General features: G+C 34.9%; 1 protein-coding gene across 8 annotated transcripts in view; it reads right to left on the reverse strand.

Moving 5' to 3' along the window:
- Positions 1–9,431, reverse strand: part of LOC106870506 (ras-specific guanine nucleotide-releasing factor RalGPS1) — a 203,746-nt gene extending 194,315 nt beyond the window's left edge. For all 8 annotated transcript variants that reach the window (XM_089360603.1, XM_089360599.1, XM_089360594.1 and 5 more), the window contains exon 1: positions 9,247–9,431. The gene's annotated coding sequence lies outside the window, so the exon portion shown is untranslated. The remainder of the gene's footprint in view (positions 1–9,246) is intronic.
- Between the last annotated feature and the right edge of the window lie 8,461 nt (positions 9,432–17,892).

Below are 17,892 nucleotides of genomic sequence, written 5' to 3' on the forward strand. Positions count from 1 at the left end.
ACAGTCTCACACACACACACATAAACAAGCTACTTTATATGGTTGCTCAGCCTGCAAGAAATAATAGCTAAATCTCCTTAAAATCACACACCCTACCATCTTGAAATATCGATAGATTGGATAATGTAGTCCTAGATATAATATTTGTTTGTTGCGTGCACTTGAAAGTCGTCTTGTGCTCTACCAGTTAATAAGCTGACATTGAGGATGAGCAGCTGAAATAGTTGAATGTACTTGCTTAAAGAACTTCAAAAGCCTATCACCATTTTTTTTTTTTTTTTTACCAGATCTCAAAGGACCTTGGTTTTTGGTCCTTCCTATCCTTCAGTAACTGGAAGAGGGATTATATTTCAGGAAATGTTAAAAATTGGGGTTTTTTTTTGGCATATTCATAATCTCCTAAAACGTAGGAATCTAAATAAAAATTTTTTTTTTTAAATGCATTTTTCGAGGAGAGGTGCAAAACTGCATTAGCCCTGAATATTCAAGTCATTGATAGTGATCAGAAGATAGCTGTCTGTAAAAATCTGTTCTAACACATAAAAATACCTAAATTTACAGATCTATCTAACTCTAACAACGTAAATAACTTGTTATTAATTATGGGCTGGACTTATTTTTACATATGTTTACATATACCTAAACCATATTTGTCAGTGAACAAGACTCACTTTCATATAAGATGCACACCTACTTTACAAGGATATATTTTTAAAAGAAAAAAAAAATTTACACTTAGTATCCTTTCCATAATATGGTCGCATTAGATGCATGGTAATTTTTTATTGCTTTTAAGAATGAAAGAGAGTCTTGTAGACTGGCATATACAGCATTCTGCTACATTTCATCTGCTGTCCTCAGTCATCAGTAATCTAAATACCTTACATTAAATGTTCCTTGGTCTAACACACTCCCATAAACCAGCCAGGTTTAGAGCCTCTACATGGCCACTTGACTTGCAAGATATAACAACTAAATGTCCCTCAAATCCACCCTACAACCATAAAAGAACATTGGATAATGTAGTACTCAACAATACGCTATATCTGAAAATAAGACAGACTGGTTATGGCTGTAATATTTTTGAGCAATGGATCATTCAGCTTGATAAGAACCAGCCTAGGGCTAATGAACAATAACCACTCCATACAGATTTTATTATCTCAGAGAAGCAATTCCTCCATTGCTACAATCAAAACATACCAACTGAAAATCTTACATATCCATACCAGTTAGATACACACACACAGGGGAAGGGGAAAAGAGAATTGGTAACAGAAAATGCTGCAAACATATCTCAGTCAAACCAGCATGAAAAATTGAATTTAAAATCAATTATGTATCTGCACTTATATAACCATACAATACACATATATGTGCAGAAACAGATATTGTCATATATATATATAATGCTAATGTACAGATACACATACACACACATACACACAAGTATATAATCTTTCATGCACATGTTTGAAATCACTTCACCCATATATAAATATAGATCTGTATATAGATACACATTGCATCTTTTCATATTCCAATTCATTTATGCACACACACACTCATATTTGTCCATGCAATTTAAACTTTAAACTAAAGGACAAATGACAGATATTTAGAATACTATGGGTATTTCTGTTCATATTGTAAATATCCCCTTTGTAGTGAAATCGAAGTTTGAGTGTTACACACAGTACACGTAGAAAACAAAACAAAGCACAAAACTGCTTATGCAATATTTAGTAACAACATCTTACATATATTTCATTAACATAAGGTAATTATTAGTTATATAATGCAAATTACATAACCAAGACTTATTGCCAAATCATCAGAGATGTGTAGCATCATTGTATTGAAAGGTGACAGAATTCACCAATGTGAATATGGTTAGTAAGTAGAGTAGAAGTGCTAGTAGGCAGACATTACTTTGGTGTCAGATGGCAGAAAATAACAGAACAGGAGGGCGCAGCAAACAGGAGGAACAAAGTTATCAGAATGACTCTGAAATAGATGTCTGGTCATTTTCTAACAGGCCATTTTATTTTTTCTTCTTATCAGTTGTTTTTCTTTCACTTTCATTAAACCTAGACTGTCATAAAACTTGGTGAAAGGTGATATGTTTGACTGTATATCATAGATATATTTTTGCACAAGTAAACATACACTCATTATATGTATATATACACACACACACACAGATGCAATTACATATATATATATTCAAATACCTTCCTTCACCAAAAGCCAACCACATGAGAATAGCCATTGCAAAAGTGATAATGCTGGCAGTGCCCCAGCATGGCCACAGCCTTTGGGCTGAAATGCATAAAAGAATATATGTTTGCGTGTACACACACATATATTACACACACACTTTCTTAAAGTGCCATGCAGTGGAACTGAACCTCAGACCACAGCACATAATGCCTCACACTGACAGAACCACCTTGAAAAGTGGTGGTCGGTAGGTTCAGCAGAATATTATATGGCTGAATGGTTAAGTTTTCTTCGCAGTCATGAGGGTCCATTTTCAATCCCACTCTCCAACATCTGATCAGCTGTCTTTAACCATGGCCTCAGGACGACCTAAGCTTTAAGTAAAATTGGAGAGATAGACATTGTGTCGAAGCCCATCAGATGCAGCTAAAATTTAAAGGTCTAGCTTTGTCACATCAAGTCAGGCTATTTCTGCCTGAGAATTACATTAAGGGAACATGTGCTTGTGGGATATTCAGCCACTTACATGTTAATTCAATGAGTAGATAACCCAGCTGATCAAACAACTGACTAGTCACCAGTGAAACTGACAAAGATCCATTAGATACGTAAATCTTTATATTTTTTATTTGTTTCAGTCACTGAACTGCAGCCAGCTGGGGTACCATCTTGAAGGGAAGGGTTTAGTCAAGCAAATTGACATATTTCTTAAGCCTGTACTTATTCTATCAAGCTTTTTTACCTAACTGCTAAGTTGCAAGGATGTAAACAAACCAACACCAGTTGTCAAATGGTGATGGGTAACAAATACATACACATGCTTTCAGTTTCTGTCTACCAAATCTACTCACAAGGATTTGATCAGTCCAAGGCTATAGAAGAAGATACTTGCCCAAGGTGCCACAGAGTGGGACAGAACCCAGAACCACACACACATTTGCATAAATACATATATACACACAAACATATTTGAGACAGCACATGCATGAGGACTTATCTGTTAGGCAAGCATCAACTACTGTCCTCTTGAGTGTCATCTTCATACATCTCTGATATAACTTTTGAGCCTTTGGGCAAGTATCATCACACCTTTTTATTGACTGAATAGGAAACGTGATTATTGGAAAAGCGAGAAGCATGCAGAAAGAGGAATGAAGGTAAAAGGAGAGGTGAAGAGAGAGGAGGAGAAGAAGGGAAAGACTTCAGCTTGAGTCTTTTTTGGCTGCTTATCATTATCTTGATGCTTATGTTAATGACTAAATGATATCCGAAACATACACACTCACACAAACTCACACTGTGAAAATACTGCATAAATCAGAGCTTTGATAAATCTCTACCATCTGGAATACTGATATCATTGCCATGGTAATAAGCTGTGCATTTGATAAATTCATGAACCATGTTTAAATCGTCATCATCATCATCATCATTGCTCTTACATCCTTTTTTTTTTCTCCCTCTTCTACATGGATTAGAGTGAGTTTGTGATGCAGCAATTCACTACACATCTCAATACAAACACATGGAGCACTAATATACCTTGACGATGTACAAAGGACCTGCTATGTGCTCAATTTGCTAGAAATAGCAATCAAATCTTTCTCAAACCACACCCTACCATCTTAAACATGGAAAGACACATTAAATTATGTAGTCCTATATACACTATGTCTGAAAAATATTTGATGGTCATGACCAGAATACTTTTTATCATAGGTCTGCTCAGTTAGGCCTGGGCTGGGAATAAGCAATACGTCCTGTTGATATATTTAATGGTAAATTCTAGCTACTTAAACATGTGGGATCTGTACCTTCTCTTAGGATTCCATGGTGAACCCCATATATATAACTGCTAAAACTGAATCACAAAAGACAAGAATTCTTGTTTAGAACCAACAAACACTTTACCTCTAATCAGTTGGGTCACTTACTACAAAACTCAAGTAAAACTCACACCAGAGTACTTCTCACATCTTCAGAACATTTTCATTGCTGCTACACACACAAACATCCAAGCCCACAAGCAAAAGTAGCCATCAACTGATCAGCAACAATCAACCCATGTCCTTCCTTCTCCCTGCTTCTTCAAATTGCACCACTGAACTAGCAAATTGCATACCCTCTCCACTGGAAATATATTTACTGTGTCTCTTCTTCCTAACCTCATACTAAACACTTTACTAATCCTTCTTCCCCAGAACACCTTTATTGTTCTAGTTTTGCCTCCAGACATCAACCTACAGAGATGTTCTCACAAATATTGGACAAGCTGCAAATGTTATGGGCACTGCCCCACCTTTTCTGACTATCTCTTCTCTCCTCTTTTTTAATGTCCATTTTCCATGCTGGCATGGGTTGGACAGCTTGTCCAGAGCTAGCAAGCTGGAGAGCTGCACCAGGCTCCAATCTGATCTGTCAAGGTTTCTACAACTGGATGCCCTTCTTAACACCAACCACTTTACAGAGTGTGCTAGGTGCTTTTACATGGTACCGGCACAAGTGCTTTTTTTCATGGCAGCAGTACAGGACTCTTGCATGACAAGTCACTCATCTACAATTAACTCACTCTGGACAAATATTTACTTGAACATAAGATTGAAATTTTAAGCAGTTTTTTTCAGGTTCTTTAGTGCTAAGATAGGAAACAGTATACCACACTTTAGATAGTGTACTTATCTATCAAAAGTTATATTTTCTATAGACTGCACCAGCAGAGACTAAAAAGTCCCTTTTTCAATTTACTTGATCTGCTGGTATATATTCTAATGATTCCAACAAGATAAAAAGCAAAACTGACAAGAGAATATGAACATCGGAACCACAGCTACAAACTTGTTAATGACAAAAATCAATTATAATACCCTTATGTCTGAACCAAACTCTCTAATTAAAATAGCCACACTGTGATATCAGCATATCTAAGAAAAAAACTGTTGTTGTCGTTTAACACCAAATAAGTCCTGTTTGAGCAAACCTCAGATCAAAAGGTATTTCAAACATAACCAGCCCATATAACTAAAAAATTATCTCATGTATCCTTCCCTTTTTATAAGGATATGAAAAAGATTTGGTTGCCTTTTTTTCTAGCAGGTTAAGAAACCGCATATAGGTATTTTTGTCAGTTTGTGTCTGAGAAAAATTTGTTGCATTGGAATTATTTCCAATTACATCATCATCCTCATCCTTTAATGTCCATTTTCCATGCTGGCACCTTCTCTGGAAAGTATGGAACTTAACATTTCTAAGAGTTGGTTAAATGGAATTTAAAATGTTTGTGTTTTCCCAACCTGATTCAGCTAGGGGGTTGAACATTACATTATTAAGGAAGCCAACAGGGAGAAAGTAGAACAGATTGCACAAGTAGCTCACATAAAACTTCTCCCCCACTGCCTTGCACTAATTACAAATATAAACAAATAGGCAAATCAGCTAAGAACTTCCTACAAAGTATCCTAACCAGTTCAAAATGACAGCAAAAATTCCCTCATATTTCTCTCTTAAAAAAAAAAGAATTCATTGAATAATGTAGCCCAAGGTACACCGTATCCAAACAAGACAATACAGTCACTGTGGGAATACTTCTGGTTAAGCCTGCTTGATCAGGGCAAACCTGGTACTAAACAACAACCATAGACAAATACATTTATGTACAAATATACACACATTATATATACATACATATGTATATACATACATCTACACACACACACACACACACACATGACTATACATGCAAATGTACATACAAATATGAATATACATGTATAGTAATAAAGACACACCTACATATATATATGTATGTATACACCATTATGTACATGGAAGTGTGTGTGTGTGTGTATGTATATATATATATATATATATATATATATATATATATACACACACACACACACACATGTGATGTATGTATCGGATGAATTTGCATGTGACTTCCACTCCAGCCAGAGACTGGTGGAGATAAGTGCAAACGGTTTCATAATATAATAGATGCATTTGAAAACAAATACAACTACACACCCATATAAGTGTACATAATTATGTCATACACAAATATTTATTTATATATATATCCACCTCCCTCTCTTTTGTGTGCAGTATTTTATGTGTGTGTGTGCTCAATACACACACATACATATATACACAATGATATAAATATATACATCTCTCTATATGAATTTTTGTAGGCTTATGTGCACATATATATACACACACACACCAAAATATATACATCTCTCTATATGTATTTTTGTAGGATTATGTGCACATATATATACACACACGTGTATGTGTATGTGTATAAATATATATATATATATATATATATATATATATATATATATATATATATATACACACATACACAGCAAACACATACACTTATAAATATAATAAAGCACAATTTATGAAAAAAATGCATGTAATTAGTGAATAACACGAATGATTAAAACAAGTCGACAAGGGAGCCTCTACGAGGTCATTAAACCTGGTAATAGCAGCCAAAACGTCCTCAAATCACATCCTATCATCTTAAAAGAAGGGCAAAATTGGGCAACGTATGCTATATATATATATATATATATATATATATATATACAGAGAGACAGAGAGAGAGACTACAAGTCTAACGAAGCCAACTACTAGCGAAACTTCGAAGTTACACAAAATTACTACACTTGGCTGTTCTATATCTTCAAAGCTCAGTCCTCAGACGTGGGGGAAAATGCTTTTTAACCACACACACACAAAATTCCATTAAAATACACCTTTAAAAGAAAGAACATAAGCAAAGTTTAGTCAATATTTAAAACGATATGATGGTCACAGCTGAAACGCCTTCCTTTGATCAACATGGCTATGACGAGTCAACGACGGACTTTTTTAGGCATTTATTCTACTGTAAGAAAAAGCAGCCAAATCTCCCTCAAATCTCACACTAATGTCATTTTAAAAAAAGGAGAGAGAGAGAGATGGTCACGGCTGGAATGTTCTTTGATCAGAGATTTGTTCGATCAGGGACACCATAGGGTTGAACAAAAATACACACATACACACGGACGGACATATATACGAATGTATGAAGTAAATACACATACATTATGTATATTAATTTAGTATTCATGCTTTGAAGATTTCACGATGATGGCATGGGTTGGACGAGTCTGCAGTACAACATATCTCAACATGCGTCATAGCATCTGTGATGTTTGTCCAACGTTTCTCAGATCTGACTTAATTGCTTATCAAGTCTATCTGGGTCTGACACTGATGTGCTTGTGTGTTGAACACTGGGTTATAGGATAGAATTTATGTTCAAACATTCTCCAGCTATCCATGCATATATCTCAGCTCGTATAACGTTCGACCGGTAATTTTGTATCGTAAAATGTATGGCAAAAATATACGTATATATATATATCTTCGAACGTAATGTAATGTTGCTGATTAAGACCCCAGGTTAGCGCTGATCAAAAAGTATTCCACGCATGGCCATCCAGCTCTTTTACTCAAACTACATTAATCTGTTTTTAAGACAGCAGGGATTTATTTGAGGTAGATTTCGCGACTGTTTCTAGTAAGTCAAGCGACCAGGCTCCCTCTGGCTCAAACATAAAGTGTGTAAACACACGCACACACACAATAATACATTCACATGATCAAATACATCTACATGTAAATAAGGATTGTTGTTGTTAGCCCCAGGTCAACCCGGATCGAGCAGACCCATGATTAAAGGCATTCCAGATGTGACCATCCTATTATCTGTATTCTTCCTTTTTTTCTTCTTTTTTATAGGATGGTAGGGTGTAATCTAAGAGAAATTGGCTGATATTTGCAGCAACATGAACTGACATACGTCTCATTAATTTTTGTACTTCATTTGTCGGTAGAAAATTATGTGAAATACAAATTTTAGTAAAATACAAGGGAAGAACGATGCCATGCATGTTTTCTGTGGATTGTCTAAATAAGAAACAATTTCTTTTTCTACAAAGAAAAAGACATCATCTTCACTAACAGATACCTCCTTTATCAGTCGAACACTTAATTATTAATGTCAGGATATATAATTTATGTAATTTTAAGGAGAGGTTTGTTTTCTTTGTTTTGGAAGAGCGGGGTGGGGGTTACATTTTTGGCGGGGTGGGTAAATTACTCAAATTCATTTAAATTCAGTACAGCATCACAATAATTGTTATTCAAAAAAAAGATACGAGGATGAGGGGCAGAGTATGATTAGATCTGATAACAGAAAATATGCCAAAAACATATGTATATCTTAATTTTGACCAGTATAGTTGCAGACTCTTGCTTCTCATTTTATGTGTGGGTGCTTTGTTACCACTTTAGTTTTTGTTGTTGTTTCTTGTTCACCAAGTCTTTACGAAATATCGGGGGGGGGGGACAAAATAAAGATCACATAAAACCAATTCTTATATCATAATACATATGTCAAGACAAAAGATTTTGCAAGGATAGATTATAACATGTTTTAACAAGATAGATTGGTTCTCACTTTAACCGGGCTCTAACTTGAACCCTCTCTATATATATTATATTACGTGTGTGTGTGTGACAGAGAGAGATACTTTCTGCTAGCTAAATGTGTCTAGCTGCAGCAGAATCACCTCCGTTAAAGGGAACCCTGTTTATCATACACAATTTGATATGGGAATAACTTTTTTTTTAATATATACAAATTTTGGCGATCTTTCGGTTTTTTTAATGATTGATATTATACAGGGGAATAAAACGGATGACAGGATAATTTTAGATTACTTTTGCTTCTTTAAAAAATATAATTCCAAAGAATTTAACATGTAAGTTTTCTTTAAGGATACATTTCTTTTGACTAGACAAAATTTGAGGAGGAAAGAATAACGTCGACTGCAATACACGGTTATTACTGGTACTTATTTATATTGTCCGTCTTCGAGGAGAGAGATGGAAGACGGTCTATCTAGTATAATAATTTAATAAGCATAATTAATCAAAACAGCCTCCAGTTCTTTCACTTACCGATGTGGATGTTCATCAGTGAATCCGTGAGATGTTTTCACGTTAAGTAGATCCTCATTCGCAATAAGATAATATTTTAGTCACCAGCTACTAATGTATTTACTTAAGATACTGTTTTCCTGTTCGTGTAAAAGCGGTGATAACCCTTTACCACTTCTCGTTAGCATCCAACAGACTTTCCAACTGCTGCTAGCTTGGGACCGAATTGAGTGCATAAACTAATGATGTCATCAGTCTGTGTGTTTATATATGCCATGTGCCGTTATGGCATTTTTAAAAGATTTTTCGGTTTTCTAATTTACGTTGGACTCTTTTTAAATATAACTGACAAAAGAGGTACCTTATTTATTGAATATAGATATTATTTATGGGCGATCTTTCGATCGCCTATTTATGATAACAATATCTTATTTAAATATATCGTCATTCATTTAAAAACAAAAGCAACAGAAATATATATTAAATCTCTAGTTTTCGTTAATGCAAGCTAATAATAATTTTGTAAATAAAAATATTCTTTGCTTTTTCTTTAGCATATTAAAGTATTCTCGTGAATTTATATAGAATCATGTGTTTCTGTATATAACTAAGAGGTACTCTATTTATTGAATATAAATGTTATTTATAATAAACATCTTAAATTACAGCGTTGTGCATTTAAAAACAAGAGAAATATATATTAAATCTCTAGTTTCCGTTAATGCAAGCTAATAATAATTTGATAAATGTAAATATTCCTAGCTTTTTCCAAAGTATATATTGAGGTCTTCTCCTAAATTTATATAAATTCATATATTTTCTGTATATAATTATGTTGTGGGTAGTTAAGGTCTATTAGCGTTGAAAACACCGGTTTCCCGTCAGATTCGACGAAATTAAATGAGACTGGTATTTACATTAGGCAGCTGATGCTGGAAACCATTTAAGTACGAATCAAGTGAAAAGCAACTAATTAGCTCATTGAATGTTTCATATGGAATGTTAGCAGTTAAGCAAAGTCTGTATTTATGTTGCGCATTCGTGGAATCACACTCAGTTTGTTTCTCTTTAATATCTATCTATAGGCTTGTCAGTTGCAGCGTTCACTTTTATATACACACACACACACACACACACACACATATATATATATATATATATATATATATATATATATATATATATATATATATATATATATATATATATATATATATATATATATATATATATATATATATATATATATATATAACAAAATTACTGTCTTGCAACACACATCTAAAACAATGTTGCTCGCTTTCCTGAAAATACAGTGTTCTTATCAACTACGTAAGATCTATTGTCGCATTGACTTAATATACTGATTATATACGCTATTTGCTGAATCGATTGGAAGAAAAAAGTTAACACACAAGCTATTCTACAAGTCACAGAACACTAATGTACTCATTGAATATCAATCACATGCATTGGCTTAAATTACTTATTATTGTTTCCAAATATAACAAGACCACTTTGTTATTCTTCGGCAATTTGTATCTTTCGCCAAAATACATTCATATTCAATTAAATATATTTTACATAAAAAATAGTCTTCAGCATTTGAAAATTACTAAACCAATGTAATCCTTTATATTTTATTGAAAACTTTATTACAAGAGACATAGCGGCCTTGGAACAGAGTTCTATGGAAGAAAAATATACCTCATTAAATATGCTTAACCCTGACCCAATTTTAAGTAATAATACCCACCCAAACTCCTACCTCGTTACCCATTCAGTGCTTATCAGTTGACAAAATAAAAACAGAAGTTGCGTGGCGTTGTTGCTGTTTCACTGGAAACTGATTTACTGTGTAGCGATGAAATTCTAGCAAGAATTAACGGGCAGTATTTCGAAAAGCTTGCCTCCCACCATGTGGTCGAGAGTTCAATTCCACTGCGCGGCACTTTGGGGTAGCTGTCTTCTATAGCCCCAGGTCGACCGGCGCCTTGTAAGTGGATTTAGTAGACAGAAACTGAAAGAAGCCCGTTGTTTATATATATATATATATATATATATATATATATATAATGTCCATATGGGTGTGTCTTTGCGTTTATGTTTGTCTCCTACCAACGCTTGTCAGCCAGTGTTGGTTTGTTTACGTCCCTGTAACTCAACGATTCGCAAAAGAAATAAGTACCATGCTTTTTAAAAAATAAATAAGAATTGGTGTTGATTTATTCGACTAAAAGCTTACAAGACGATTCTCCAGCATGGTCGGAATCCAATGACTGAAATAAGTAAAAGAGAAACGATAAAAGAATTTATAGATGAGGTTAAAAATAAAAAATAGAATGAAGTGTTAGATTGAGCCAAATGAACATAGTTGGACAGGGAAATTAGTACAGATGTAACTTGATAAATTATAAGAATATTAGAGGGTGAAGTGAATGACGGTTATGTCAGCTGGAGGACGACATACAACCCACAATGACTGTTCTTGGTATAGCCTGATCTTTATGTTTAATGTCGTTCTTTTAAATATTTATGTTTGAACTAGAATTGTATCATGTTAAAAGTGAGCTAAATGGGAAACTAGGAAGATTGGCTACTTGAAAAGAATATTGGTAAGATATACAGTATACAATGGTATGACTAGGTGATTGAGAAGTTTGCTTTGCAGTCACTTGGTACCAAGTTCAACCCTAGTGCTCAACACCTTGGGTGTCTTTTACCATAACTTTGGGTTGATTCAAGCTTTCTAAAACAAGTTGAGCAGATTGAAAATGTGCAGAAACATGTTGGATATACTTTACCTTCTTTTGGCTTGTAAATTTAATTCATTACTCAGCTTAACGCTGCCCATAAGCTTTTGGAGACTTTTACAGAGCCCATTCTGTTACAAGCATTCAGACCAGATTTAAGGATAAGTTCCTTCCTCTCACAGCCACTGCAGAATATAATAGCTGCCACCCTTCTTGCTGATTAAGTCATAAAACAGATGCTGGAATGTACTGAAATTATCATTGATATGATCAGGGTGTGTATTAGAAAAATATTCCTTCAGTTATTTGTAGACAGAAGATAGGATTATTGATGGAAATGACTTATCACCAATGTTTCCTGCCACATGATAGGACGTATCTAACATAGAAATAACAGAAATGTAGCCCAACCTGATCATAACATCCTTTATAATTCCTATTGCTCTAAATCCACCACTAGCGCTTGTATGTATTTGAAAAAAATATCATTAGTTACCAATTGTAGTTTTCAAATCTGATTAAATGCCTTATTATGTCGCTACACTCATTTAATTAAAAGCATTGATTCACTATCAGTCTGGAATTCCATTTGCCTGTTTTAAAGATATTATTAGTAACATTAGTTTTATACTTGACTTTCTGTCTACTGCTCTCCAACAGACTGAACTAAATATCCCAAGTTTAGACTGATAATATTCATATCTTCATCATATATAATGGAGATAATCCTATAATGTGTCTCTCTGAATCACATGCCATTTATAGACATGCCCATGTGATAAAGAACTTCTTTTTGCAACTATGTGGTTTCAGGTTCTATCCCACTGCACTGCAGTTTTAGCAAATACCTTCTATAGCCTTATGTTGAACAAAACTTTGTAAATGAAATTTGATTGAGGGCAAGTGTGTGGATAGTCATTAGAGCTACTATTCCTGTTCTTAGGTGGTGGTGGAATTAATTTGTCACCCAGTTTAACACTCTCACTGGCCTTTGGATTCCTTTAGCAGAGTTCATTCTGTTTCAAGCATTTGGGATAGGTCTGCAGTTTGCACAGAATATGTTTTAAATATGATATATATAAATTTCTTTGTACATCCTTTCCTGAAGATATTCTCATTTATAATAATTAACCAAACTGATTTAGTTAAGTTAAATTTGATTGATTTTATACAATGAATGATGAATTGAAACAATTGTAGGTTTTGTCAATGTATTAATAAATTTTCTCGTAAAAGGTATTCCAGTTTAATGTGTATACAAGGGGGTGCTGAAAAGTTCCTGGCTTTAAGGGTATTGCAAAAGTCCTGCTCGAAGGCCTAACCTTCCGAGTTTCTTTTACAGGACTTAGAAAAACTGAAAGTACCACTGCAATAAGTGTGTGAATCTGAGAGGGGAATATGTTGAACAAAATCATAATTAATTGCTCCTCCTGTATTTTCTTTTACCCAAAGCCAAGAACTTTTCATCACCCACTCTTACTAACAGAGGCAGAAAAAAAATGTTACTGAAGCAAGGCATTATGGATGTCTGTCATTAAACTAACTTATGAAGGAATAATAATTAAATTTTATTTTATCACTATATAGTCACTGTTAAGGCAGAAAATACAATAATTAAGGAAAACAGGGGTCGTAGGGCTTTGATTAATAACAATGTGACGGTTGATTTTCTTTATAGAGTATGCTATATTTTGTTATTATTGGCTAGCAAAAGACCTTAATAGTTACAATTAATACCAACTGATTCCCCACTTTCTCTCTAGTTATCTACCTAAGCTTAACAGTATGCCCTATCTTGTGGATCTATTTTTAATTCTGTTAGAAAAGCTACTCATTTGACTTTAGACTGTAAGGTATCTGTATGTGTGTGTGTGTATGTATGCATGCATGCATGTATGTATATTTTATATATATATATATATATATATATATATATATATATATATATACACCTATATATATATATATAACACACATACACATATATATGTATATATATATATATATATATATATATATATAAATATATAGGTTTATAGTTTTGAGTACTTTTCCATTACTTCAATAAGGGAATATATAACCTGTGTACAAAATGGTTTATAAAAGAGAAGAGTATCCATGACTAGTTTCCTACCTCTCAGTTGCCAAAGTTATGAATACACATGCACACACACACGTATGTATCTATATATGTATATGTACATGTGTATGTATGTACGTACATACATATGCATGTATGTATGTATGAAAGAATAGAAATGGAGAGATAGTAAAGACCAAAGTTCTAGTTAGCTGGGAACAGAGAGGACGCTACTCCTTTCAAGAAAATGGCTCTGCTCGACAGGTAGGAATGGCATAGGTAGAAATTCTATATGTTGTACTCAGTGAAAGTTATAGACACATAAGAAATGCAATGGAATCACAGAAAGATTAACAGAGACAGATTTTGTAAATGGCACAGGAGCAATAAACACTAAGAACACACAGGTAATAGATTTCTTCATATGCCAGGAGGTTCCCTAAAATTAGTAGATACATTTTGTCACTTAGGTGAACAGAAAGTTCTGAAAGTATAGTTGCTAAAATAAGAATAGTGTGGAGGAATTTCAGAGAACTTAGTAACAAAATCTTTCTCTCAGAGATAAAGGCAGATTGTATGATGCCTGTGTACGATCAGCAATGCTATATGGTAGTGAAACATGGGCCATGAATACAGAGGACATGTGAACACTGGAAAGGAATGAAGCTAGAATATTCTCTTAAATGTGCAATGTCAGTGTGCATGTACAACAAACAAAGTGCAAATGTATTGAGAGTAAAAATTTGCCATAAGAGGTATTAATTGTAGTGTACAAGAGAGAAGACTGCATCGATATGGCTATGTGATGCACATGAATGAAAATAACTGTGCAAAGACGATCACTAAATGTGGATTGAACATGTGGAAGAGGCAGTAGAAAAGAGTGTTTTGAAAAGCCTATCAGCTAGAATTAGAAAAAGATGGAAAAGTTCTGGGAGTTGTTATCATTGCTGATAACACAGAGATTCCCTCTTTGGGTGAAAGGTAGACTACGATTCTTGTATACAATCTATGATGCTATGTGATAGTGAGATATAGGCTCTAAAGGTAGAGGATGTGTGATGATTGGAAAAAAAAATGATGTGAGCATGATTTGCTGGATGTGTAATGACATTGTGTATAATCAACATGGCACAGATGAATTGAAAGAAAAGCTAGGTGTAAGAGGAATGTCCATGCATAAGAGAAAGTTAGGCTGGTATAGACATGTTATGTCTATGGAGGTGATAAGTGGGTGAAAAAGTGTGAGGAGATTCAAGTGGAAAGAACCAGTAGAAGAAAACTTTGGAAGACATGAGCTGAAGTATAAGAATGGTAATCTCAGGAAGATGAACTTCTCAAAGGAGATGACAAAGGAATGCAACAAATAGCGGGAGGTTGTGTTGAAGAAGACCTGTCCAATCTATGCAAGCATGATTGTATATGTCAAACAGAATTTGTTGAGGTAGATTAACCATGGGTGGATGCTCTTTTTGTCACCAACCCTCACTTGTTTCCAAGGAAGGTAATATTTTGTTTTGACCAGATATGTTTTTACTGAAGACTGGAAACTACCATAAAAGCCATGTAATTTGCACACCTGTGTAATTTACGCAGGTGATTTTCAAGATAAAAATTGTTAAAAAGAGCTTCTGTAAAATTCGCATCCAAAAGTTTTCAGAATTGCCAATATGGCCAGAGGAAAAAGGTTTTCAATTTAGTTGTATTTAGCATAATTTCACTTACTTATGATTAGATTTTATTAAATTTTCAATAAATAAAAATAATTCCCGTTTAACAGGTATCACATTGAAAGCTATTAAATTACAAAGTATTTGTGTTGTTTATAATAAACTTTATTTTATATTTCTTACCCACAAGGGATTATGCCCGATCTTTATCATACTTCTGTATGTCTTTTCAAATCACGATCACAGGAAAAGTTCTTGGATGTCTGGATGACTTCATTGCCCTGGTCTGCTCCATCCATGATGACATGGTGAGTAGGGTATGACAGAAACCTCCATTTACCTTATATGATGTTTAATGTCGTTTCACATTCATGTTGAATTATGCAGCAATCTTGTTCTCTTCATAGAACACTTGTAATGTATGTATTACCAGTTCTTTTGGTATAGATTTTTGTTATTCTTGTTTATGTCTCCTCACAAACGTGTATATTCTAACAAGTCACTTCTTAAATTTCACACCTCGCTTGTTCAATAAACACTGTGTTAAACTTGCAAAGCTGTTTATTTTCTCCTTTCGATTTTTAATGTTTATTTTAGCGGGTTACCAAACTATCAGTTTGGTCTTCTGACTAAAATGGTAGTAATGACAAATTTTTAAGTTTCCTTGACATTTTATAAGTGTGAAAGGGATTCAAATTATGATACTCCATATCAAAGATTCTGACAAGAACAGACAGAAAATCAGAGCTTGAGATAAGAAGACACTTTCGACCAATCAGAATTCTGTTTACATAATCAGTTTGATCGGTCACCTTACTCTGTCATTTGAATAAAGTGTCATCCAAGCTGTTTTTTATTGGTAATTAAACTTATTTTGCAACAATGGTGCGTATTTATCTGCTTTGTTTTTGTTAATAAGAATTATCAACAACTTTTCCTGTGATCGTAATTTGAAAAGACATGCAGAATCAGCTCCAGCTCGTATCCGAGCATTGGGTTCATCAGTTTCCATCCAGTCTCCTTGGCTGATGTTTGTGCCAAAAGTGACTTTGGAGTTGGTGGTGAAAGAGTCGTGGGTAAAACTCGTACAGGATGGTTGGTGCAGGTTGAGAATGTTGAAGATGCTCCTTTCTTCTCCCGCGTTTTGCCTCATCATTCTGTTGTCTGTTCTGCTTGAAGGAGCTGGCTCCATTGTGGATAGCAGTTCTCCAGGCTGTCCTATCCATGGCAATTTGTTCCCATGAGGGCTGGATGTTAGCTTCAGCCAAGGTCCATTTGAGCTGGTCTTTAAAATGGACCTCCTCTGGGTTTTATTCAGATTGCAAGTTCTCCGTAGAGCATGATCCTTGGGAGATGAGAGGGCTCCATACGCTGGACGTGACCTGCCCAGTGAAGATGATGGTGAAGAATGGTGGCTTCGACACTTGGTAGTAAGGCACAGGGAAGAACCTCATTGTCGATAAGGTGATCTTCCCATTGTATGTTGAGAATCTGTTGTACCTTCAATTGCTGGAAGCATTCAAGGCGCTTGAAGTCATGGCAGTACAACATTCAAGTCTCACAAGCATAGAGGAGAGTGGACAGGACAATGAACAAGGAAGACCATGATCTTTGTCCAGATGGTTAGTGCGTGATTAAAGAATACACATTGGCTGAGTCTGCTGAAGGCAGAGTGGGCCACCCCAATCCAGTTCTCCACGTCCTTTTCACTCATGGGGGTCTTTCAAAGGATACTTCCAAAGTATGTGAAGTGTTCAACTTCTTCTAGGGGCTGGCCGTTGATGCTAATGTTTGTGAGTGGACTGTTCTAGCCTGGTGCAGGCTGGATCAGTGTCTTGGTCTTTAATGTAATTACCTGCATCCCGAAGCGTTCATAAGCCGCATTGTAAAAATCAGTTGTCTTTGTAGGCCATCTGCAATCCAGCTCAGAGTGGTATTGTCGTCAGCATACTGCATCTCACAGACTGTGATGGCAGAGGTCCTCATCTTTGCATGGAGACGTGTGAGACTGAAGAGTCCGCCATCCAAGCAATAGCGCATGTTGATGGAAGGTGAGTCGAGTGGGATTTCGTTGAACATGGCAGCCATGTACAGAGAGAAACAGGTTGGTATCAAGACGTATCCTTGCTTAAGACCCCAAGTGATGGGAAATGGGTCTGTCATA

This window comes from Octopus bimaculoides, chromosome 1 (assembly GCF_046866305.1).
Source record: "Octopus bimaculoides isolate indiv1 chromosome 1, ASM4686630v1, whole genome shotgun sequence".
Classification (NCBI taxonomy): domain Eukaryota; kingdom Metazoa; phylum Mollusca; class Cephalopoda; order Octopoda; family Octopodidae; genus Octopus; species Octopus bimaculoides.